The sequence below is a fragment of the Argiope bruennichi genome, chromosome 4 (genome assembly GCF_947563725.1).
Source record: "Argiope bruennichi chromosome 4, qqArgBrue1.1, whole genome shotgun sequence".
NCBI classification, from domain to species: domain Eukaryota; kingdom Metazoa; phylum Arthropoda; class Arachnida; order Araneae; family Araneidae; genus Argiope; species Argiope bruennichi.
In genome coordinates, this window is record NC_079154.1 from 25,033,834 (window position 1) to 25,061,491 (window position 27,658).

Here is a 27,658-nt window from a genome sequence, read left to right on the forward strand (position 1 = left end):
TCGTTAATAGTGATGATAAGAATCGTAAACTAACAAAATTCCTAAAAGAAAATAACCTCGACTACTTTGTGATAACACCCAGATCTAGCCGCCCCATTAAAATTGTTATAAGAGGTCTCCCCAACAATATCCCTACCCAGACAATCAAAGAAGCTCTGGAAATTGATTGCAATTTTAAAATTGAAAAAGTAGCCCAACTAACCCGATTTAGAACAAAAGAACCACTTCCTCTCTTCCAAGTTACTTTACCCAATATCGACATTAACAAAAGTATATGGAATCTAAATTCCCTACTCTACTTAAGAGTAAAAATAGAAAAATTTGTCAGGAAAACAGGTAGCATTCAATGCTTTAATTATAACTATTGGCACCATAGTGCAGCATCCTGCCACATGAAACCAAGATGTATAAAAGGCGGTGGTGAACACCACAAACACCAATGCACTACGCCACCAGAAAAACCTGTATGTATAAATTGTGGGAAAGAGCATTATGCTTCATACCGTGGGTGTGAAAAATTCCCCAAGCCCCAAAGATTTACTAAAACACTTACCAAAAACAGTTATGTAAACCCAAATATCTCATATGCAAAAATAGCGAATAATGAACCTTTTCAAGCTGAACTATCCCCGCCAGGAAAAATGACCCCCGAAGATACAGAAAATAATGTCCACGCTCGAGTCTATTTCCCCAAGGACAACGTATCCGAACTTGAAAACATTAAATATGTGATTAACGAATTCAGAGCACTGTTTAACGGTTGTGACATTAGCAGCATTGCTGGGCAACTCAGAAATGCTAACAACCATAGAGATAAACTATCAATATTAATCAAATTCATGCCCATATTCAGCGAAGCCAACACTGTATAATTTTATGTTCCCTGGCCTCAATATCATGTTTTGGAATGCAAATGGACTCAAAAATAAAATGTTTGATCTCCGAACTTTTGTCGACGAGAATGAACCTGACTTAATCCTCCTTCAGGAAACAAAACTAAAAAACAGCTACACCCCCTATCTTCCGAATTATTTATTTTACAGACAGGACGGCCCACAAAACCCCCTATGAGGTGGAACTGGAATTTTTGTAAAAAGAAACATCAAACATGAAGAAATCTACATCCCCAACCTTAACTGCATTGAAACCACAATAGTCAAAATAACGCCTCAAAACCGACCCCAAATAACAATCGCTTCAATTTACATTCCCTGCCGTGTAAACAGTATTTTCACCAGAGACCTGGAGAAAATAATAAACCTCTCTGACAGCGTTATTATGTGTGACGACACAAATGCACACCACACCAACTGGTCCTCTAAGAGAATCTCTAGCACTGGAAAAACCCTTCAAAAATTTGCATATGACAAAAATCTAGAAATCATCGCCCCATCCACACCTACTAGATTTGGCCCGAATTCGGCCACCACCATAGACCTCGCTATCACTAAAAACTTTTCATACAACCATGAAATAGCTTCAATATCAGATCTCCCCTCAGATCACAACCCAGTGATAATCAAATTCAACTTCAATATCACACCCCTAATCATAAATAGAAATAATGTCACAACAGACTGGATAAACTACAAAAAATTTCTCAGCACTAACGTCCCATTCAATATCCCAAAAATTGAAAATACTGAAACCCTGGAAAATGAAATAGTCAAATTAACAAAAAATATTACCCTGGCATACAACAATAGCTCAAGACCCCTCAAACACCATGAAAAATTATACCTCCCTCCAAACATAAGAGACCTAAAAGCAGAAAGAAATAGAACAAAAAAGATCTGGCAAAGAAATAGAGACCCAGCCTCAAAATCTCAGTACAACAAAGCCCAGGAAAAATTTCGCCTTGCGGTCCTAGAATACAATAGAAGCATATACATCCATCAAAACGAAATGCTCAACCCCCAAGATAACTCGTTATGGAGAGCAACCAAAAAAATCAAACGGAAAAGAACGAACATCCCCCAACTAACTGACCCAGTCACCAAACGTCTAGCACACATAGATGCTGAAAAAGCGAGCTAATTGCAAACCAGCTGGAAGAGCAATTCAACCCAAATAATCTTAGTGATCCAAGCACAGAAAGCATTGTTGAGAGATCAAGAGCAGCATACGAGCTCAAAAACCTTGACACAAACTACCTCAAAGTAATGCCATAGGAAATAGTTCAATTCATCAAGAAAATAAAAATTAACAAAGCCCCAGGTCCCGATGCAATAACCAACAAGATGCTCAAAAAACTACCTGACAATATCATTATCAAACTAACCCTCTTAGTAAACGAAATCCTAAAGCTCAGATACTTCCCCAAATGCTGGAAAATAGCGAGAGTTATCCCTATATTTAAACCTGGAAAAGACCCCTCCCTGCCAGTCAACTACAGACCAATTTCCCTACTCCCAACCCTCAGCAAACTAACTGAAAAAATAATCCTCACAAGATACCTAACACACAGTAAAGAACTTGGCATCTCAATCCCACAGCAATTTGGCTTCACGGAGAAACTCTCCACCACTCATCAATTACTCCGCATGATAGAATTCCTTCATGAAGGCAGGAAAAACAAAAAACCAACAGCAGCCATATTCTTGGACACAGCAAAAGCATTCGATAAAGTTTAGATCCCAGGCCTAATACATAAATTAATTGCTTACAATTTCCCCAAAACAATAGTTGACATAATTAAATCTTACCTCACGGACCGATATTTCACAGTGCAAGTTAACCAGACGGACTCAACAAAAAGAAAACTCAGAGCCGGGGTACCCCTAGGCGGAATTCTGGCACCTGTCATATTCCTACTCTATCTGAATGACATACCCCAACAAAAAGAATCATGATAAGTCTCTATGCAGACGATACTGCAATTCTCTCCCAAGGCAAAAACCTTCAGCAAGCAATCATCCCCCTACAAAATTACATTAATAATCTCGAAAATTGGCTAACCCGCTGGAAAATAAAACTCAACGTGGACAAAACAGAGGCAATCTTATTCTGCAAGAAAAATAATAACTGGCCAAAATCCAAATATACAACACTGAAATCAGCTGACAAAACGAGGTCAAATACCTGGGAATAACACTAGATAAAAACTTAAATTACAAAACGCACATAAATAAAACAAGAGAAAAATTTTATTTGGCTTTCAGAATCCAATACCCGCTAATTTGCAGAAATTCAGGTCTCTCAGTAAACAATAAAGTCCTCATTTACCTAGCATATCTAAGACCAATACTTACTTATGCATGTCCAATCTGGGCTGCTACGGCGAAAACTAACCTACAAAAAATAGTCGCACTGGAAAACAAAACATTAAGGATGATAGTCAGAGCCAGATGGTTCATCAGAAATGCGGAAATCATTAAAGCTCTGAACATCCCCCCAATCAAACAATTCATCCTCAAACAAGCCCAAAACTTCTATGGTAACATCATAAATATAGACAACCCCACCCTAAGTAACCTACCGACATATGATATAAACGACACCTGCAACAAACGCAGACCTCGCTGTGCCCTTGCAGTTTAAATTGCAGACAAATAATACATAACCCTTTTTTTTCCCCACACACAAGAAAACAATACTTCCAAACTAAAATAAACCATGCATGATGCACTGTAATTACTAAGGTCAGTTTCACATCACTCCAAAGTTAACCATTTTCAGACTTACGGATGGTGGGGCCTGCGGCCCCAATGAGCCGTAATCCCTCTCAACAGTTCCATAATGAATCGTGATTCGAATAGTAGTCGGAGTCGTAGACAGGTAACGAGTCTTCGAGAGGATAGCGAAGCAACAACGGAGTGTCAGTGTTGTGTGGAGCCCAAGCTATTCCTGATCTGAGCTGTATGCCGAGTCCTGTTGTCTATTGTAGAAGCAGCATCAAATTGTGTGTGTTGAGTAGCCAGTCGTGTGGTAGTGAGTCGGCAGTTGGATACAGCTAAAGCGAGAAGACAATGGGGAATTTCAGCCGTTTGGAGAGACCGTAGAGTGAAGCTCCGAGGATTCCCTGTCTTGCTGAATTCTGTCTGGCCTCTTCGTGTGCTGTGTTGATTTCTACTGGTGGGATGTTGTTGTAGTGTGCTGCTGTCTGATCATCTCGGCTGTACATAGTTGTCGTCTTTGTATTCGTCGTCTGTGTCTTTGTGTTAAATAAACGTCCTTGTTGTTTTCAACTGAGGCCTGCTGATTGTTCTCACACCATACACCCACTAAAAGCGAACCCGGAAATCCGTAACATATAGAAAAAAATTTAAAATTGCTTTATTTATATATCAACTATAATTCAATGAAATTATTAAATGTTTCATTATAATAACTATATAATACTTCAATGATTATACGAATAATGACTTTATTTACATTATGCCTTAGTCGACCTATTATTCCTCAACTGTAATAAATATATTAATGCAAATATATCGACCCAATTTGATGAAATGCGTCGTATTAAAAAAAGAATCTATTTTAAATTATACTTGTACAATAACAGTAGAGTAATCTCATTGTTAGTTATGCTTGAAAAGTCATGAAATTAATTGGCGACGACAATTAGTGAAATCTGAAGCCAATCACTAATTTTCCTCGCCAATTTAAATCATCGGTTTAAATAGAACAGCTTTTGAAGATGCGGAAGATTTATTTTGCACTATTTCTTGGAGATGTAGTGGACGTGACAGGCTATCCTTACAAATATAAATAGAGGTACCACAAATTTTCATATGAAATAAAAGTGAACGAAATCGGCTCATTGTTGGGGCTTATAAACTGTGTAGAATTTTATTCCCCTTAAAGAATGTTAAATAAAATTAAATGTAACATAATTTTTTTTTTTCGAAATCTTTCAAAAATGAAGAGCGGTGGTTGTAAGAGATTATTAATGAATCATCTAGAGGTTATGAATTTTTATATTACATGGAACTTGATGATATTAATACAGTAATTGTGGCTTGGTGATTTGTTATTTTTTATACTAATTATTTTAAATACAGAGAGTATTTATTATATAATTATATAGTGCATGTATTAAGATTTGGGAAATTATTATCATGTGAGAACACGATGTTGTTTTGTTTTGGGGTTTTCGAAACCTCAAAATGCACGGCAAAAAGTTGGCGAATTATCGCTTTTCAGGTTTCAATTTTTCGCTTTTAAGGTTATTAGAAAATGATAAAGAAGGTTGTCACGTTTGGCGACTTATTGCCAATAAAAAGTTACAACTTGGCGCAAATGTTCGCCATGTACCCGATTCTCCCTGTCTGGGTCAATAAAGTGCAGGGTCGTAAGAAGTTATCGCCCGAAGAGGAACAAAGAAGAAAACGGGAGTGAACACGAAATAGAGAGGTGAGGTACCGAAAGTTATATATAATATAATTTTTAAGAATTTTCAATTTACCTAGCTGGCAAAAAAAAAAAAGTTTTGGAGTTCAAAAAATTTTGAGATAGAAAAAAAAAAAAACATCGTTTTTCTAAAACTTAACAATTGCGTAATGCAATAGTCACGTAATCAATTCCAGTTTAAACCGGATTTTCTCAAAAAAAAAAAAAAAAAATCCTCGTGAAAAAAAAAATTTGGAACTTGACCGATTTTGAGATGCTGGGGTGAGGTGAACAAAACCTTCGGTTTTTGAATATCAGTGCATGCGTAATCTGATAGTCACGTGATTGTTTCAAACCGATTTAAACTGGTTAATGATTTAAATTAATTAAGACAAACAATGCCTTAAGAATAATGATGTTCTCACATGATAATTTTAAATTTTCATTAACATTTCAATTATAATTATATTCAAATTAAATTTTTAATTTAAATTAGTTTCATTAAATATCTTCTATTATAATAAATTCATCCTTAACCTTTATTCTAAATTTTAATTGATGTTTTGTATAGTGCAGTACCAATATTTTTTGTTTACTGTATAAATGATTTTCAAAAACGATTATAATAACGAAGACTAAATAAAGACAAAGTAGAGACATACAAATGCTTTGTAATTATTGCCAAAATACGGAAACTAAAATAAAACTTTCGTTATATGCATTGAATTAACTTCAAACGATTTTGAAACAAACAAAATTACTCAATTAATTAAATATTTTCCACAAAATGTTGGAACTTCGCATAGATAATAGTTATTAGTATTCATAAAAGATTTCTTAAAAGTTGTTTATTTTTTTCTTGTTTATAAGTTACAAAAGCATTATTTGTTTGAAATCTTCAAAGCATTTATTTTAAAATGAAAATTCTAACATGAATAGTTGTTGTTTAGAATCAATTATGTACTTGGGAATCTACTCCAAAAACATATTTTGAACTTAGTTTTTTCGAAATATTATATTAATATCACATTTTTCTCTAATATTCATATATTTTTTAACAAAAAAGATGGTATCATCGAAAAGCTTATTATTATTACTATTATTATTTTTAAAATTTAAAAAGGTTAAAAATATTTTTTTTGTGCAATAATATGCAACGAAGTTATTAAAAAAGAACTTGTAAATTTTCATTACTTTTTAAACATAAACCTATTTAAATTTTTAAAACATATAAGATTCATGTATAGATCACATGCAAAATTTCACTCACCTAACATGTTCCTTTTTTCCAGTTGTATCCGTTGATAGAAAGGTTTGCATACACTCAGACATAATTGGAAATAAAGGCATTCTTTTTTAGAATCAGAAAGCTCTAAAATCGGATAACTAAAGGAAATTTGGATGTTAAAATTTTTAGAGATAACAATATTTTCTATTTTGTATATGAGAAAATAAAACGATGGAATACTATTTTTCAAATATCTTGAAGCAGAAACTTGGTCGAGTGGTTGCTTTTTATACCCATGACAGTTTAAATATTTTTAAAAAAATTATCTAGAAATAAACAGAATGATTTGTATTTCATTTTTTAAGAATTAGTTGTTTTTCATGAGTTCAAAATGTGTCAAAATATTTCATTATCTAGGGTTTTTCATGTTTGCTTTCGGAAAGCTTAAAATATCAATTACATCGCAGTATTAGAACTGATAAGAAAATAAGTGCTTATTTCAATAAAGATGATAACAGAAATTGTGCCATAGTTATAATAATTAAGAATTTTCGATATAGTTCATCATGAATGACAAGTAGAAGAAACATTAAGCTAAAAGAAAGTATCGAGATATATTTTGCTTATGACATTTCGGCAATGATGTCCATCTCTCACTATCATAAAAATAATAATTTTATGTAAAAAAAAAAAGAAGAAGCAGAATTTTAGCGATTAAAATAGTTAGTTAAAGAGCTCTGGTGTGATTAAAAAAATCAAATCAAAACACAAGCTTTCCTAATTTATTATCATTTTACTTCTTTACTTTACTTCATCTTTCTTATTTATAACATTGAATTATATATATATATATGTAATGATATTTTAATTCTAATTTGAATTTAATTAATTTTCAAGATTTTATCTTAATTTAGCCCATAGTAACTTCATTGAAAAAATATTCTCTTATTTCGTGATCCAATTCCACTTTCGGTTTAATTAATTCCTTTGTAAAAATACTGCGCCATCAGTACTACGTATCAAATGAAAGTGATATTTCCGTTGCCCTTGAAAAGGTGTAAAAGGTCACCACGTGTATTGAATTGGCACGTGGCCGGAAATCCCATGTTATATAAGACTAGTGATCATTTGTTTCGTCCCTTTTTCTTTTTTCTTACTTCTGCTTTTGTGCCGCTCTGCGTCTGCTTGTAAATAGCTTTCCCGAGATGAATATTAAAAAGAAGTAAAAATACAAAGTCTCTTCAGTGCTTTGAACCTGCATTCTGCTGAGAAACAAAATAATGTTACATATATATATATATATATATATATATATATATATATATATATATATATATATATATATATATATATTACTGTATGAATTTATTAGAAAACTTGTTATGTTTTTGACTTGAAATAAGAGATATTTTGAAATATTTATACAGTGAGGTGTATTAAAAAAAACAGTTGCAGTGGTCACCCCAAAACTTTCTCACATAATCTCTAATTAACTTGGAAGCATGCAAGAAAACACCTTACATGGCATTGGCATACGATAGTTACGAAATATTAACTTCTGGCATGAATTTCGCATTTTTACTGAATCTACCGTGTCATCCTTGGGTATCTATCTGGCGTTTAATTCCTGGCATGCGTGAATAGTATCGAACCAAAAATCGAATTTTTATTTTAGACGCGTTTTTTTCCCAATCAATTGGAACAAAAATTTTACACCGAGCTACACTTAAAGCCAAAAATTACATAATAAATTTCATATTTTTAAGACATTACGTTTTTGAGTTATCGCGTTTACGTGTTTCTGAACGTACAGACCGACAGACGATCAACCCCTTGTTGGATTGGGTTCAAAATTTGAGAGATGTCTACACTATAGGTGTTTAACCTATGTATCAAATCTACCTTTCTTCGTTTTATAACTATCGTGTTGACTTATATTTGTACAGACGGACAATCAGACTTCCTCAGAATGGATTTTGCTCAAAATTTGATAAAAAATTTATAAATTTGGTGTAAAGACATATCAAATTTCATCTTCATAGCCCAAACCGTTTTTGGCTTATCTTTGACATAGACAGACTGACATTTTCTAAAAATTGTTCTTTTCAAACTCAACTATGCATATCTGTAAAAGCCACAATTTCCCATTTTTCTTTTTTAAAGGTAGGTGGGTGGGGGTGTCCACTGTGTTACCACTGTATTTATGAAACTGATTTTTGTATTTATTAAACTGATTCTTGTATTTATTAAACGGATTCTTGTATTTATTAAACTGATTATTGTATTTATTAACCGATTTTTGTATTTATTAACTGATTCGTATGTGATTAATGCTAAATATTAATGCTTAAATTTCATTTTTGCGAATGAATTTTCAAGCATATTTTAGTGTACACTTTAAAATTTTTTTAATATTTTTTATAATGCGATGATTGTTATTGAATTTTTATTCTTTACTAATATTATCAGCATCGATATGCATTTTCTTTCCGAAATTCCTCTTTAAATTCTAAATAACTTTCATTACAATTGAGAATCGTCTTTAAATTTTTTGAAAATATTATTTGTGCAATTATTTTAAAATAAACTGGAACGTGGAATATGCGATTATATGAAATAAGTTTGAAAAACATTTAATTTTTTTCAATAGTGGCATTAAATTAAGAAAACACATTTTCGCAGCTTAGAATTATAATTTTCTTCCAAGCCTGGATGGATTGGAATTTAAAAATGTTCTGTAAAACAATTTGATTACGAGCAACTTCCTTAGAATTTCTTTTTTGTAAATTGATATTTACAAGGATTCATTCAGTTGAGTTAAAAATTTCCCTACTAGTAATTTCAAACGGTAAAAAATAATTAGAAACCACGTCTTTAAATTTGCAAAGCTTGAACTTTAAATATGTTTGCACAAAACCAAATATTAATTTAAAATCTAAAGAAAATACTCTTTTTTGATCCTAATTCAAAACAAATTACATTCGTAATATGTTTTAGCGATGAAACAGTTTCAATTTTTTTTCATCATATTAACAGCAAAAGAAATTTAATTTAAAGCTTTTTGAATCTTGTAAGAACGGAAAAAGAGGAAAAAAAGAATCGTCTGAGATTGTGTTGGGTTCTACTTTCTCTGCAATTGAATGCATTAGTGAAAGCAATTTTCTGCTAAACTAAATTGACGGCAGAATCGAATTATTTTCCCTCTTTTTACGAAAACTTAAAGGTTTAGAACAAAAAAAAAAAAAATCCTTTCAATAAGGTTCATTACATTTTAGTTCTAACTTAAAGATTAAATGGAATACATTTTCATATTTTTTTTTATTCCAAACAAACGTGGAACCCCAAGTGCCATCAGAAGTAATGTATTATTGTTGCAAACATAGTTTTAAGTATTGAAATGGTTTTTGTTCTGCACTTTTTGGCAACGCGCATATTCAGACGATAAAGAATGGAGTCTGATGAATATTTAATGCATTCGGATGACGTATTTTAAAATGGATGTTAGGAGCAGGGAGGGGAGGGAATGGCAATTTTTTAAAGGAATATTTTTACTATTTTTTATGAAACGGAGGAGATTGATGTTCCGTTTTGTACGATAAAAGCAGCGAAAGGGAAGAATGTTTTCTATTTCTTTTCAATTTAGTTTAAACCGAGTATTTTAATCTATTTTTTAAACATATACGCAAGGCTTTTTCTGTAGTTATAAATCTTCATGTATAAGATTTTGTTTAGAATATACAATTCATTTCTCATTTTCCGTTTTCGAAGCAATGAACATTTTATTTATAAGAACCTATTTTTGCTTCGGGGCTATATTTTTCTTTCGGGTTTGTATGCATGATTTAGAATAGCAATATAAGTTGATTAAATTTTTAAATTCTTTTCGTTCATCTAAGGATTAGTTCTTCAGTTTATGCAGAGAAAGAAAATAAATTTATTTTAAGAGAAAAAAGACAACAAAAATGAGTTTTTTGCTTTTGGATTTACAATTCAGATGTGATTCCAGTTTTGGAAACAAAACTCTTGTGGATAATATAGAGTCAAGAATTTTTTTAAACAAAGATGAAAAGAAATACAATATTTTATTCGTATGCAAGTTGGTTTGTACAGCATTGTGAATATTAAAATAGACGAATCATCTAATCATTTCATCAAATCACTTTCCCTCTAATAAAAGATTATATATTTGAAAATTCAATGGATTTTTGGTTTCACGTTTTCTGTATCGTCACCATTATGTTTTGGTCCAGTTTTATAATTCTAAGTGATGCATATACAGGGTGTCCCAAAAAAATATGTATACACATTTTAGCACCTGATAACTAAGTTATTTCTTCTTTCTTTACTGACTGAACCCATTGCACCAAGTGATGGCAGACAGACTTGAATTTGAAGAAGGGAAATTTATTCTAAAATGCTACAGGAAGTATGAAAATGCAGTAGAAGTGCAAAGACAATCTAAGAGGGCGTTTAACAAAGAACCACCTAAACGAGTTACCATCACTCGAATTAGAGATAAGTTTGAAGTTGATGGAACTGTTCAGGACGTCCATAAACCTGCAACAGTTGTTCATTGAGGGCAACCATTGAACATGAATGTACGAATATCCCAAGGGAATTGTTCCATCATGTGTGCTATTCCATCGCTTCGCGTTGTCAGCAGTGTCTGGAGCAGAACGGACATCAGTTTGAGAACATGCGATAACAAGACAATAGAATGATATTTGTAGAATCTTTTACATATTAGAAATTATTCGAATTATAATAAACCCCAAATTTACAATTATTTAAAGTGTGTATGCATTTTTTTGGGACACACTGTATAAATGATTTTAAAAGCCGTGGATTTGAATTAAATTATGTTTACATTTCTAAAATAGAGAATGATTGGAAAACGAAAAAATAAATAAATAAATATTTTAACTCCCAAAATAATAAAATACTCCACCCAAAATAAATATTTTAAAATGTCATAAACTTTTTGAAAAGAAAAGGAATTAATATATGAGTGTTTTCGAAAATAACTTTATTGTAATAATGGCATTTATTCACGATATGAAAGAAAAACATGGCGTGCAAAATGTCTTCTGCATTTCATTTTAACTTTTTTGTTGAGTTTAAGTTATCAAAAATATTAATTGAGTTATTTTTCTATCATGTATCATGTTATTTTTCTTTCATGAATATAGGAAATAAAAACATGACATGCAAAAGGCTTTCTGCATTTCATTTTTTTGTTGCTTTTTTACTGAGTTTAAATTAGCAAAACTATTAATTGAGTTACTTTTCGATCATGCATCATGTTATTTTTCTTTCATGTCTATAGGAAAGAAAAACATGTGCAAAATGCCATCTGCATTTCATATTAGATTTTTTATTGAGTTTAAATTAGAAAAAATATTATTTGAGTAAGTTTTCTATCATGTTATTTTTCTGCCATGTCAAAAGAAAAGAAAAACATCAGGTGCTAAACGCCTTTTGCATTTTTTAGCTTCTTTTTATTGAGTTTAAGTTAGAAAAAATATTAATCAAGTTATTTTTCTATCAAATATTGGATCCTTGAAAATATTTCGATTAAGAATTACGTTAAAATATTGTCACGTAGGTACTTTAGTGTGGAACTCAATGACACACACAAGAAGTAGAGCTAAACCAATTTATTAACTCAACTCTGAACTCAGAATACAGTGATTGACAGATCTTCTGCTTTTATACAAGCAGGAAAAGTTCCAGAATACTTTTCTGGAGACAGTAAGAAAATCCAGAATATTTATCTGGTAAACTAAAGAAAGGTCCAGAATCTTCTGGAACACGAAATAAAAGAAAACTTAAAATCAAGGAATTAAATATTGACACAAACTGTGAATCTCATTGTCTCTAGCTGGATTTGAACTTAAGATCTCTTGATTATGAGACCATCGCTATGACCATTCGGCCATGGAGAGTCGACTGTTTCTTTTCAATGCGGCAATATGACTTGGGAATAAATGTTTTGTAATTAGTAACTGCAAAAATTAGCACATTATGCATAAATGAATGTGAATGAAATGGCATAAATAGGCTTAGTTCATATCATAATAAAAATAAAGCGACTAATCCGACGACAAAAATAAAACTACTAAATAATAGTTGTAGATACTACCAAACATTAATTATAATTTAATTCAGGTTCTTATATTCATTCCAAATGACGAAAAAAAAAAGATTCGTTTTCGGTTTTCTCGGAGCAATTAATTTAAAATTCCTCAGCTGTAACATTCACATTTAACTCATATTTAACATAGCAGTAATAATTAATATTTGTTCTTAATTGAAAGTTAGGCTTAACATTACTACTGTATGTTGAATATGATGTATAGAGTATTTTGATGTAGAATATCTGAATAAATAGATTTTGATGGATAAAAATGAAATAAAATTAAATGAAATAGAACTAAGATGATAAGAATTCTATTGAAATTTAATGAATTTAGTTTATTATAAACTGAGTCGTAGTATTCCGCTTAAAAATTCTCTAGGAAATCTGTGTTCTAAGTGGAAATACTATAAATTTTTAATATTAATTGTAAATTGTTGAAATAATATTAGCAATAATTTTGTACTTAAATTTCGCCGAAAAACATATGCGACACAAAATTGAATGTATTTTGAAAAATACATTAAAAATATAGAATTACATATTATTAAATTTTAATTTGATAATATTTTTATTGAAGAATATCGACCCATTTTACATAAAAACATAGATAGATCAAAGTTTTAAATAAATTCTACGTTGAATGTTTTTAAATTCAAAGCTCATGCGCTGAGATCAAAGTTCCATTTTCGTTTTTTCAAATTTTTGTATTCAGTTCTCCAAACAAATTCAAATCACGGAATATGCATATTCATGAATTTTTAGAGAAAGATTTTGGCAATGGTCCTCCATGAATATTGGCGCAAAATTTCATGAATACATATTTTGAAACGCCTTATTTTTCTGTTAATATTACAAAAAGATGAACTGATAAACAGGATTTAAATTGAATACTTGAGAAGCTTATTTTCCTAATTTTTAAAAGTTACAGGAATTCTTTTCTAAAGTATTTCTCTTCTTCACTTCAGAATTTATTAAAAATGTTCGATTGTTACAGTTTTCATAAAAAAATTGAATATATAGTAAATGCCCATCTCAATAATGCTAAATCTCAATGCTCGAATTTGGTTGTAGATGTTTGATGGAATAACATGCAAAATATATCTACATGTATGTTAAAAAGTGATTACATTTACAATTATAGCAGAAATAAACATATATATGTGATTAGTTCGTTGTTATTAATGCTAACAGTAAAAATCATTATTAAATTTATCATTTTGACCATTTATTGTCATTAATAACTGATTAATCACATTGATAATAGTACCTATTTTTTTCTATATCTCTTTTCCTTTGTTCTATTTTTTTATTTATTTATTCTATAGCTCAGTTTTGATTTAGTAAAAAATGTATGATGTATCGAACGCAAGATTTTGTGGAATATCCGCATTTCAGACTTCTCTGAGTACAAAAAACATATTTTTGAAAAATGTCCGTTTGTCTGTCTGTGACAAAGATTACTCAAAAGCGTTTGAAATTTGGTATGAGATTTTTATACCAAATTTATAGATTTGGTATAATAAAATGTTGTTTAAAATCTCTTCCGAGAAGGTCCGTCTGTTCGAATATAAGTTAACCCCGTTGATTGGTGGATCTACCTCGACGTGACCATTGAAATAGTCTAAAATATGGAAATTCAAAGTTTCATATCTCTATTAGTTTTGAACACAGAGGATTGGAACTTTTTGATTAATAATTAAGTGTATCAAGAATTTCTGAGAAGAATTAAGAATTACAATATATATTTAATTTTGTGATTTTTTCTGCGATACCTTTATTGGTTAAATTAAAATAAAATAAAATTCCTCCCGGTATTTAGAGAATGTTAAGAATTGGAAGTCGAATTCCCATTTCCAGCGATTAATTAATTAGCAAATGGCTGACAATAAGAGTGGAAAGACATCCTTTTTAACCAGCAGGAGAGATCTTCCAAAAAGTTTTTGGCATACGGCCTAATGAAGGGGAATTTGTGTTTACAACGCGTTTTTCTCAACCATTTGAAACCAAAATTCGACAAACTACATTTGTAATCTCAAACAACCATACCAATTTTTATATATTGAAGTCATTGCGTTTTTGTGTTATCGTGTTCAAATATTCCTAAAAATACAGATTGTAACATTCCCCGTTACCCAGTATCGATAAGACATTTACAGCCAGCTGTGCCGTCGCTGTTACTTACAAAACTCCTCGAGATAGCCAGAGGGTGGATCTTTTGACCTGGGTGGTCTCGTATCTGTTCATTAGCGACTACAATGAAAGACCACATGTGGAATACCTCGTCCAAGAGGTATTGATAGTACTTTCGAAGAGAAAGGGGTGCCCAAACATCTGGATGCTAGATGTTTCTCTTTGTGAAAGGACCTTCCCACAACCCACTGGCGCCGCTGAGAGAGCATATTTCTGAACCCCGATTGGCCGAAAGAGAGCTTAAATGATTAATGTAAATTAAGAGGCGGAGATTGTCGCCGAAATAAAGTGCGGAGATTTTTTTTTAGGAGAGAGAGAAAACGAATTACAGGAGACTGTTGGACTACGCTCACGAGTTCGGAGTCCGTGAATCAACTGAGTTTCAAGAAAAACCTTCGACTTTGACTGTTGTATCTCCTACTACAGATGTAAATAACTATTTATTGAACCAAGATTAGAACAAGTTGTTCTTTGTATATATAGGACTGTAAAATAAAGAATTGTCTGGAAATTCTGCTTCGTTAATTGATCAGTCTAGTTCAAGAAATTACAAGATATTCAACCCTTTGTTGGATTTGGCTCAGAATTTGCCAGGAGTCTTGCAGTATAAATATTAAATTTGTGTAGCAAATTTTATATATCCAGGTTTTTTCGTTTTGTAGTTATCGTGTTGTATTCAAACAGCCGGACAGACAGACTTCCGGATTTTGCTCAAAATTTGATAGAACTCTACAAATTGGGTGTAAAGACCGTATACCATTTTTGTTTAGCTCAAAGTGTTTTTCAGTTATCTTTGTACAGAATTCAGACGGACATTTTACAAAAATGTGTTTTTCGATTTGAGTAGATCTAAAACGTGAAGAATCTTGAAAATCTTAAGTTCGAATTTTTTGACGTTTGATATACTTTCTGTATACTATGTATACGAGAAAGTAAAAACATGCTTTTTCTGAATAGATTTTTCTCAAAATTTATAGAAATCTAATCAATCTGTTTCATCAAACTCAAATGATTTTTGACTTATCTTTGCCCTAGACAGGCCAACAGACAGTTTTAGAACTCAAAAATGTCTAAAAATTGAAGATTTGTCAAAATCTGATGTTCGAATTTCTTGACACTTATAACAATTTCTCTATACTTCGTATCCGATATCTATTATGGATAGGAAATTAAAAAGTGATGAAACGCTACCGATATATGATAATTTGAATTTCATTATTTTAGAAAATTTCAAGGTCTGATTGGAGAATGAATCACAATCAGAGGCACAATTAGAAAACTGCACCCGTTAAATGGCTGATCTACCTCGAAATAGCCATTGGAATAGTCTAAAATCAAGAAATTCAAAGTTTCATAATTCTGCTTGTTTTAGTCACAGAAGTGTGGAAATTTTTGATGAATATATTTAGTGTATCAAGAGTATCTGAGAGGAATTAGGAATTACAACATTTTTTTTTATCTTTGTAATTGTTTCATCGATACCTTTATTGGCTAAATAAAGATATTGTTACAAATCTGTAATTTTGCTACTCGACACGAATAGTGTCATCCTGGAAAAACCGTTAAAATCTTTGTAAGATCTATCCTGTGCGTGCTGAGCTTGGCGACCATTTGGAGGCTTGGTGATGAATTTGGCGACAAAATGGATCATACTGGAAAGTTCGAGAAGTTTCACGATCCATCCAGTAGGAACCAAGATACACCCAGAGACGTCCTGATTGGTCTGATGATTCTAACCCCACCTCCCGAAACTATAAAAGACGGACACTCTGAAGCTGCGAAGAAGTCGTGTGTGAGAGGAGTCGGAGTAGCCGACAAGTTTTTTTTGGAGAGGATTAGACAGCAAGCAAGCAAGCTGCTGAACTAGCGATTAAATGTGTTGCGATTGATTAGCGGTATTTGTAGAAGAAAAATTTTGTAACAATATAATTCTTCCTGTATTTAGAGAATGTTATGAACCGAAAGCTGAATTTCTATCTATTAATTAATCAGCAGTCGACTTACAATTATAATGGGAAGATATCTTTTATTCTTTCCACTCTTCTGTGACTAAAATTAACAGAATTATGAAACTTTCAATTTCTTTATTTTAGACTATTCCAATGGCTATTTCGAGGTAGATCAGCCATTTAACGGGTGCAGTTTTCTAATTGGGCCTCTGATTGTGATTCATTCTCCAATCAGACCTTGAAATTTTCTAAAATAATGAAATTCAAAGTATCATAGCTCGGTAGCGTTTCATCACTTTTTAATTTCCTATCCATAATAGTTATAGAAAGGAAGTCTGAAGAAGAATACATAACAGATTAAAATTCCCCAAACAACTTATAAACGGAATGTAAAATATCAAGAAAATATTAAAAAATAAATGCATTTATCACTTTGCACCATTTTACTCTTATTTCTTCAATTACAATGAGTTCTTCACTTCGAGTTTTGCATTTATGGTCTAAGTATACACGCTCGCATTTTTTTTTTTTTTTTTTTTTTTTGTTCTTTTTACATCGGGGATGACAAGGGCTTCCAGATGAAGGGGCAGGCTGAATAATGCGAATGACTCTCCCCTTAATTTCATTCATTGGGTGATCATAGTTGTCACGAATGCTGGCTGCACTTTCTGAAAGGTGCAGCGCGAATGAGACTGATGAACAGGCCTTCCTTTTTTTGTCTCACAGACTGCTTCTGCAATAATCGTTTGGTTCCAACGAATCGTGGTTTTATGCGGTAAGCGTGTTTAGTTTTTTTTTTTTTTTTTTTTTTCCTTTCCCAAATTGGGACAAAAGCGATTTGATAATAATTCAGTGTATTATTGCAATCACTTGGATGAACATTTATTATAATTATTTGTTTCATTAATAAAGATTGCCCTAAAATTAACGCAGGATTTGAATTTGCCACCATTCGTGCAGTTAAGTGTTGGCAATCCCATTGAAAAAGCATTTGACAGCTGATAATTTAGGATTAGTAAAAATGGAGGGTTACACTATAGAACAATATGTTTTCATTATTAAACAATATTTCAAAAATAATGTGAACCTGGCAGCCATAATTCGAAAATTTAAGAATGAACCCTCTAGATCGTGGGATTTAACACCATTGGATTTCTTTTTGTGGAGCTATTTGAAGTCAAAGGTTCTATACCAACAAGCCCACAAGCATGCGTGTATTGAAGCAGGAAATTCACCGCTGCATTAACGAAATTCAGCCACATTTATGTAAAATGGCCATGGAAAATTTCGACGAAAGAGTTCGTTTATACCATCAAAGCCGTGGAGGCCATTTGCCCTACGTGTTATTCCATACATAATTCTATCATGTGTATTTTACGATTCAATAAAAATATAACAATTTAAAGAAAAAAATTGTGTTTTTTATTTAATTCAAATCTTGCATTAACACGTTGTTCCATCGTGTAACGCTTCCTTTTTACTAACCTTAAACTATCAGCTGTCTAATTAATTTTTTTTTTCATAGGGTTATTATCAACACATTATGGCACGAATGGTGGGAAATTTAGATCTCGCTTAAATTTGGGACACCCTTTATACGCTTGTTGAGAAAAGTTTTAAATCAATTTTAAAAAAAATCTTATCTTGTGTAGCTTAATAATACATTAATGAAAAATGAGTGTGGGTTTAAGAAAATGAACACATTACTTTAATGGATTCTGACCGATATTTCTTGTACAACTTTGACATAAAAAAATTAAAAATCCAATGCGCTGAATGTATGAAGATGACGCTTTTACAAATAAATGAAAAACGAGATTTTACAGACATTTAAGAGATTAGCAAAAATTATTTTTACAATCAGAAATAATTTTTTTAGAACCACAGAGATATCAAAAACTTCATAATTTATCAAATTCTCGAGGTTGAATTATTAAGAGTACTTTATATTCATCTTGGTAATCGATAAAGAAAACTAAAGATGTCGAATATTATTGCTAAATGGAGAATATTTTAAGAGATTTGAAACTCTATTTTCAAATCTTGTAGCATTTAAATGATGTAGGCTTAATTTTTCTGTCTTAAAAAACAAAAATCTTTATTATATAGCAACTACAATATGCTTGCAAAAATGCATTTAATATCCTCTCAAAGCCCGTTTGTATGCACGAAAAAACTATATCAAAGAGAAATATTTTTAAAATTACATTTAGTCAGCGACAATAGTCTCAAAACTGGGAGAGGAGTAGGGAGATAATATCTGGGGTGATCTTTGGCGATTCATCGATAGCATACAGTTAATACACGAGTATCAAAATCAAATATGGGTACTTTTACGTTAGCCGGGCGCAAATGTATACAATTGTGAACCAAACGCGAATTTGGCGGAATTCTACATCATTTGGCCAAAATCAAATATGGGTACTTTTTGTTAGGCGGGCACAAATGTCGCCAATTGTGAACCACACGCGAATTTGGCGGAATTCTACATCATTTGGCCAAAATCAAATATGGGTACTTTTTTGTTAGACGGGCACAAATGTCGCCAATTGTGAACCAAACGCGAATTTGGCGGAATTCTACATTATCTGGCGATTTTTCGCTTGCGCCCGGTTAACGAATTGTGAACCAAACGCGAATGTGGAGTAAGAAATTTGGCGGAATTCTACATTATTTGATAATTTTTCGTTAACGGAAAAGTACCGAAATATGTATTTTTAATGTCTTTTTTACGATAGATTGAAAGACGATAGACGATTTGATGTGATACACATATACAATTCATACGTTAAACCTGTGTACGAAATCTTATCTATAGAGTTATCTTTGTTTTGTACGAATAGAATTAATAACTGGACCACCGGATAGACAGATTTTCTTTCAATGGATTTCGTTCAAAATTTGACAAAAATTTACAAATAGAGGTTAAAGACCATATACCAAATTTCATCTGTTTAGTTCAAAGCATATCTTAGCTCTCGTGTTTAAAGATAGACAAACATAATGTCAAAAATATGTTTTTCGGATTCAAGCAGATCTTAACTTTGAGATTCTTCGAAATCTCGCGTATGAATTTTTTGGCGGTTACAATATTTTCTCTTTACATATAACGTACGTAGGAAAGTAAAAATATATTTAACCCTTTAAAGTGCCATTTTCTTTCTAGTCATATTATTTTAAAATATTTTTAGGCTTGAAATTAGAAGAAGAAAAGGATTCATTTAGCTTATTAGATAAACTTAATTTGATTAATTAATTAATTTGGTTAATTAATAATTAAGTATCAAATCAAGACTCATCATTTTGTGTAAGATATAGAACTGAAGCCTCCAAGTTTCTGTCTTTCTAAAAAAATGTGTCAGAACGGATGCTAACCTACATAAATTCATACAAAGATTGATAAATTTGGTGGGAAGCATACTTTACACGGCCCTAGAAAGGGTTAAAAAGTTAATGAAATTGGAGAAAAAAATTGTACTAAAATAAAATTACTGCCACTCAAATTTTTCTAATTTTTTTAAGAGGTCTAAAAAATATTTTCGTGTATTAATACTGCTCTAAGTTATGGAATAGAATTGTAAAAGTTTTGATTGATTTTTTTAATTAACACTAATCAGGATTCCGAAATCTCTCTCTCCTTTTTTTAATGAGCACCTATTTTCTAGCAAATCAACCACGTGCCAAATGTGGTAGCTGTAGATCAAATGATTTACCCTTTGAATGCTTTGATTTAGATTTTCTATTACTTAAATCATACGACGGACTTTGCATATAGTAAGTCAGACTACTGTCACTTTAAAAAAGCACGTAAAAGAGAAACAATAAAATAATAAAGACAAGTAGGTAAAAGTAAAGGTTTACGTCAAGGAGAAAAAAAACTAATGATAAAACAAATGGAACTTTTATAATTTTTATTGGGAATTTTTAAATTTAGTAGAAGAAAAGTATCAGAGTGCTGAAAAATTCTATAAAACTATTCTCTACTATTAAAAGATATGATAAAAAAAATTAAACAATGCTCTGTAGATGGCAATATATAAAGCAAAATTGTTAAAAATTGCATTTCGGATTTAGGCTGAAACTATGAATCGGTGGATTTTCAATAGAAAATATAGTTCTCAGCATTTTAGAAAGATTAATAATTTTCTAAAAATCGATGGAAATACTAGGGATGTAGTGGTAATAAAATGACATAAAAAGACAGCATCTCCCAAAATGAATGAAATAAAATGTCATCTTTATTTATTGTTCGCTTTAAAAAAAATCATTATAAGTCTCGTCCACCAAAATGGCATTTCTCAAGCTCCAAAAATCGAAGAAAAAGTAAAACAATCCGATTATTTTCCGACTAAAATAAATCCCAAAATCACTAATAATCGTGCACATCATTCGTCCTCTTTCATCGATAAATCGATTCTTTGATATCGCTGTAACAGCTTATCAAAGTCGATATAAATAGAACAAAAAACTGAAGTGAAGAGATAGAAGAAAAAAAAGAACGAAAAAGATTGAAAACTAAAAACTTTCATCTGTAGCTTTGAGTTTGGGGGTTCGTGTGTTATGGTAGTAGCAGGTGGTGGGGAGAGCAGATGAAAAAGAATACAAAATAAATAATAATAATAAAAGAACTAACTACAGCAGTGGGTTCGAGAGTATGGAATCCAAAGCCGCTATTAAGTGCGAAACAATGGCATCAAGATTGGCTTTAAGACCATTCTTTTGATGTCTTTAAAAACTCCTTTTAGATATAATATTTACTTTTAGTTTCTACTTTGGCAGGATTAAGACTGCATCAATATCTCGGGAAACGATTCGTTGGTTAGAATTTCTCCTTTTTTATTTGCTTAGTTTTATTATTTTTTAGCAAATAGTTCTTTATTTCTTCTCATTTTTAAAGCGCGCTAAGAAAGGAGGCGGAAAAAAAAAATAATAATAAAATGGAAAATAAATTTAGTGCGGGATCTTGTACAAGCTTTATTGGAGTTTCGAAAGTTTGTTTTGCTTTAAGATTTTAAATCTTAAGAAGTGAGAAGCAAAGCTTTTGTTATTTTTAAAGGGTATGAAAAAAGATAAAAGTAAGAAAACACTTTATGCTCTAATTTTTTGCTTTTATTCTGAAAATATTAAATTTTAAGATTATTTTCTTCCTCGGAAAGAACAAAAAAAAAAAAAAAATCTAGCGTATATGAAATAGCATCTAAGACGGTATTGACTGTACGAATGAAACAAACAAGAATTGTACTACTTAAAATTATTATTATTGACTAGTTCATGTTCCTTGGATCATAATTTCTTCATAGGTCCATCCATTTTTTTTAATTGAAGCTAATTGTGGTAACAAACATAACTCTCTTTAGTAATTCTTCCTTTTAAATCTAATTTTTTTTATTACCCTCCAATAATACTGTATTACTCCCCTATAATATATTAGCTGATAGACTGATTTAATATTTCAAATAAAAATGTTCTGTGATACTGAATTATATTTAAAAAAATGTTCAAAAAGGTTGAAGAAGCCATTTTAGAAGTTCTACAAATTTCCAAAATGTAATGTTGTTCGCGAGCATTTCATAATATTCTCGTTTGTACAAGGATTCTTTAATCAGAAGTTCCTAAACTTTTAAACATCGCGATCCAGTTTTTAGAAACCGAATCTAAAATGGTCTGCTTTATCGTCAGTGTATCAAATACTTCTAAAGATTTACCGCATACGTTGTTTTCGAAAGAGGTTTCATGGGCCAGAAAAGTATTTTTGTAAAGATAAAAATATTTAGTATTAAATATAATTTTACCAAACAGTAATTCTGTGTGTCGTGCTAAAGATTTTAATTTCTAATTTCATTTTTATAAACTGTGGAATAATATATGATATGCATTCAAAATCTTATCGATATTCTCCAGTCGACAACTTGTAAACCTCTGTTTTAATTACTTCTAGAATATTTCAGAGCGATGGAGATTTTCTGTTATGAATAGAATAATTAATAATTTTCAAATATTCGCATAATGTTTTAGATTGTTACAAAAACACTCTATCATTCGATAATGATCTAGAATATTTCAAAATGGTGCAAACGCTTTTAGGAAGTTCTACAAATTTTCCAATATTTTTTTATATTAATGTTCGAAAATATTCTACAATTCATTCTCCTATATTTCAGAATTTTTAACTTTTCATATTATTTTAAAGTTCTAACCTCTCCATCAGCGGCTGTGCAGGAGAAGACATCGTTTCAGAGCAAAATGATTACAGTATTGTTACGATATCTTCACAATATTGAGAAAAATTTAAAATATCGAAAAACATTGTGAGATATTGTGCAGTGTGCTGATAGGAATATATTATCAAATGTTTTTTTGTAATTCAATTAGTAAGAAATGTCTCAATTTAGGTTTGAGAATTAGATGGGTTTTTGGAACATATATACAGGGTGATTATAAAAAACTTTCCTGATATGTGAGACCGTAATGATAATACCTTTCAACGGAAAGGAATAAAATTTTGATTTAAAGTATTTTAAGATATGCGCTCAAGAATTATATGAAAAACAACAGTTAAAAACTAACAGTTACAGTTACAGAATTTTCAAATGGCAACACCAACGTTTTTTATTGGAATGTGTTCTCTTTAGCAAAAAACAATATGTAGCTTTCGAACAGTACCTGTAGCGGGAAAATCACCAGCGGTAGACAGACCAACAAAAGAAGAAAAGAGAAAACAATCAATAACAGCAGAAAAACAACAACAAAAATATATTTTATTGTGTTTCACAAATTTTCTACTGTATCTACTTTTTCCTTTTAGTGCTCTTACAGAAATCCACCAATGTGTTCAGGTAGCAATTCATCGTATGTGTTCCTGTTCTGCATCAATAAAAATTCACATTTTTAATACAATATTTCTAATTTCTGAACAGTCTTCTTCATAAAACCATTTGAATTTTCTTTCTAAGTTTATTCCTTGAGAAGTTACATTGATTTTTATATTTACATAATACATGTTATAAAGCTGTTTTACATATTTAAATGCGATTTTTACTAATTCTAAATTTTATCAGAATTTTCTTACAAAAAACCACCCAAATTAAAATCTACTGCATATATTTTGTTCAAATTTTATTCAATTCCCAATACATTCAGCGGTTCCTAGAAAGTAGAATAAATAATCTATTACATTAGAAATATTCTATAGTTATTTTAATGTTACATAAATTTTGTGTTATTTATCAATCGAAAACTCAGTTATTAAAAGATTATATTAAAGGAGAGTTTCCTTTTCAATTAAGGAATTAGGAAATAAATTTGTAAGCTATCTGCAGGATTTTGAGCAAAGCATTTGATTCATTTTTAAGCTGAAGGTTTTTATATAAGTTTAGTTTTTTTAGTAGTTAGTTTTTATAATATTTTTTAGATAAAAAAAAACCGCATTTTTTTTTTTCAATTTTTAAAAGTCGAGCTATTTTAGTTTCATTGATGTTTTTTTCAATCTATTTTATGCAAAAATCCAAAAAATTTATAATCTTACATCACTTTTTACAAACTTCATTTTAGAAACTTTTATTTTCAGAATTTTTTTTTCTGTTAGAAATAAATCATTAACAAAAAAAAAAAAAAAAACCCTTTCAGAAACAATGCAATAGCATCATACATCATTTTTGATTCTACAGCCTCTTCATTATCATTGACAAAACTAATTACTTTTCACTTTAAAAAACTATTTTAATATGAATGTTTTGCATATTAGTGGGCAATATGTTATTCTAAAAGTATCAAGGAATAGGAGCTCTTCAACAAAGACAGCCCATTGTTTTCTCCTGTCTCTAGTTACATCATAACTCCTCTTTAAACAAACATAACGCAAATACTAGTTGCAATTAAACGTTCGATGACCTTTCGGTGTGGAACGCCTTTGAACTTAAGAATAAGAACAAAACTAAAATTGTTGAAAATATAAAACTTCGTGCCAAGAACATGTGTAGAGATGTTTTATGCGAACCGTATTCCACCTGGGTGGTAGGTGTACCATACTAGATAAGGTTGAACGCAACAGGTGGCATTGGTTTTTACTTCCTTTGGTCAAGTTTAATCTGTGTATAGTTAGTTTGAGAGCGACGCAGTTATGAAATACCTCAATTATTTTAAATGTGCTTTAGTGATCTTTAACCTGTGGCAACAGTAACCTTCTTTCCTTCAATCAAAGGCTACGATTCTTCTTGTATCTAAAGTCCTGTGGGCGTTGACTTTTGTAGAGAATGTTACAATTATTATTCTAAATTATTCCAACGATTTGAGAGGATTTGTAGGAAATGACATGGCATCAAAAAAGATGTAATCGGTGCTTGAAAAACCGACAGATATAACAAAAGATCTTTCACACGATCAAAAAGAAATATTGGATTCCATTTCTTAAAACAAGTCAACATTGAGGACTTTTAGATGTGGTGTGACCTTTATTTGAAAAGGTTTTAGATGTAACTAAAGGAATCTTTTACAAGGCGCTTTTGAGTGCAACATGAAATGTTGGTTTCAGTTTCTTGCTATAACATGACATTGAGTGTCATGAAGGTTAAAGAGGATATCATGTTGTGAAATTCTAATCCTTGAAAATTTCGAAACTAAAGGCAACTGCTTTTTCTTTTAAAAATATAGTACCTGAGAGACCAAACTTCGCTCGGCAGTTGGTTTCTTTTTTCTTTTTTTGCTTGTTTGTTTGTAAAATCGTAAATAAAATCCTATCCTATGGCTGGTTTAAAGTTATAAGAGAAATCTAATTTAATTACAAATGCGGTATTGAACATAAGAAAAAGACGTCGGTGTTCGAAACCCTAATCAATACTCCATCCCTAATACGTTTGTGCAGGTTAAGCATAGCCAAAGATCAATATTTATTTATAAAAAAAGTTGTATAAAAATCGGAAATTCAGGAAAGGCGCCTATATAGATAAACATAAAAAGCAAAACCTTATATAATTATAAAATTTGATTCAAATCGTTAGAGCCATTTCGAGATACACGAAATACATTTTTACATATACAAGAATTGCTCATTTAAAGATTCTACATACATATCATATAAAGAATGCATTACATAAACTTAATAAAACATACGGGCTGAATACAGATATAAATTTATTACATATGGCGAATACAAGACTACACATTTTATCGCAATAATATTAGATTACATTTTAGCTTTTATTCAAAAATAATTATGAAATTCTACTATTATATTTTTCTACATAAATAAAAGAGCACAAGACAAAAAATAATTTTAAAAAAACTAAGAATTGAATGCAAATTAAGAAGAGATCTATTCTGTTAAACGAAAAATGAAATTCCATTTATGAAAATAGGCAAACATCATTTTAAGAACACAATGAAGTATTTGAGATTTGTAATTTTAAAAAGCAAAATGTATTCAGTTGTTTATGGCGGCAAAGACAGAATCCCATTACGAAAGAAAGTGGAGAATCTGGTTTGATATATTCAATTCGAAAATTGCATCAAACTAATAGTTTCTGTTCACTAAAATTTTTCATTGTTCTTCGGTGAGTTTTAATTATTGGTAAAGTTGTACAAAAAATGAAATCTTCTCCAAATAGCGAATTTTAATGGAAAAGAAACGAATAGAAATCATAAATAAGATTTCGTTTCTTATTTTGTGGTGAATGCGAAATTTTATTGATACTGGATTTAATGATATTAAGTTTTGCTACTACTTTGATTTGAATAAAAATTAACGAATTGTACAGAGATGCCTTTTGTAATATCTTCTTGTTTTATGTACGCTATTTTTATAACGTAAATATCTCGCCTCGTGGTAAGTATCTCACAGATAATACAAAAGCATCATTTTATGGAGTTTACCCACCTGAAGTGGTCTTTCTGAAACTTTCTTGCATACTATCTAATAAAAAAATTATTCCCCTCCAACCCATAAAATTGAGGACATTTTGGACAAGGCTGTAACATTCCCCGTTTCCCAGGACTGATAAGACATTTACAGCCAGCTGTGTCGTCGCTGTTAATTACTAAAATCCACGAGATAGCCAGATGGTGGATCTTTTCACCTGGGTGGTCTCGCATCTGTTAATTAGCGACTACAGTGAAAGACCACATGAGGAAATTCTTCGTCCAAGAAATATTGATAGTACGTTCAAAGAGAAAGGGTTGTCCAAACATCTGGATGCCAAATGTTTCTCATTGTGAAAGGACTATGGTAACTCCGTGTTCCAGAATAGTCAGTTATGAAAGGTGCATCACAAAAAGGACCTTCCCACGACCTACTGGCGCCTCTGAGGGAGCATATTGCTGAACCCGGATTGGCCGAAAGAGAGGTTAAATGACCAATGTAAATTAAGAAGCGGAGATTGTCGCTAAAATAAAGTGCGGAGATTTTTTTTAGGGGAGGAGAAGAAACGAATTACAGGAGACTGTTGGACTACGCCCACGAGTTCGGAGTCCGAGAACTATCCCTGGAGTGGTCGTGTTGACTATCAACCTGTGAGTTCCCTGTGATGTTGTTTCTCCGTATTGATGGAGAACTGAGTTTCAAGATAAACCTTCGACTTCGACTGTTGTGTCTCCTACTACAGGTGTAAATAATTATTTATTTAACCAAGATTAGAACAAGTTGTTCTTTTGTTTATATAGGGCTGTAAAATCAAGAATTGTCTGAAAATTCTGCTTCGTTATTTGATCAGTCTAGATCAAGACATTACAAGGCCGTACATGTATTCAAATAATTGAGTTTGGTATATGACAAATTTGTTTTCGTTATATACTGGCGGAAATTGAATATGCATCTCGGAAGGTTTTTTT